Genomic DNA, 924 nt, shown 5'->3' with positions numbered 1-924 from the left:
ATTCACACGTGATTCATCACATCACAATAACGATTGTTGAACCTGGTAATTCATTACGACATAATAGCAATTCACACGTCGATTATTTGCATCATAATAGGGACTCACACGATCATTATTTAGCCTGCAGGTTCTTGAAAACAAGTTGAATTTTGCTTTTTCACGTCTGTAATTATGTAAAGGATTGTCTCGTTTATACGATGAATTTTTTCTACGCACGTGAACGCAAAAAGTATGTGAATACAATTTGTGTTTAGCTAAAGCTTGGTGGTCACTGGCCAGACCTATTTCGGCACTATAGATTCAAGCTTTTATTTTGGTCATAACAGCGGGTAATCTTTCCGTAATCCTGGCGCTTCGTCACAAACCAATTGTCTACAATCACGAATTATCAAATTTCTCGTCTAGGCTGCTTGCCTGTGACAAAACACCCAATAAAATTTTAAATTAATTTATACCGGTTTGTCAATTTTGTCGCATTTCCTTTGTCGATTTAGCGTTCCTGTAGTCTGGCTCGGGAGATTTTTCGATCTTTTCAACGATCGTTACTTTGACGCGCGCCGTTATTCGTTTAGAGCTATATGGCCACTGATGTGACGTGTTATGACGTCAGAATGATTAATTTTCTCGCGACAATTTGGACGTCGAAAAATGCGCTCGGCGACACCTGGCAACGAATCGCAGCACTGCACACGATGTTTCGTTCTCGTGGCTGGTTGGGCAGTGGGCACATTTTTCCCGATTGTTATATAATGAAACGTCATAATTAATATTTGTGTTGTAATAAGAACTTGTGAAGTAACAATTGAACGCAAAATGTTCAAGTTGCAGCACGGCAAGGTTTGTTACTGGAGCGATTTCGTTTGTTACTGGAGAAGCTGATAATTACGAACACGCGACAAACAAAACATTAGGTCGCTGCTT

Source organism: Ciona intestinalis, unplaced genomic scaffold, assembly GCF_000224145.3.
Source record: "Ciona intestinalis unplaced genomic scaffold, KH HT000868.1, whole genome shotgun sequence".
Taxonomy (NCBI): Eukaryota; Metazoa; Chordata; class Ascidiacea; order Phlebobranchia; family Cionidae; genus Ciona; species Ciona intestinalis.
This window is presented reverse-complemented; position numbering follows the sequence as displayed.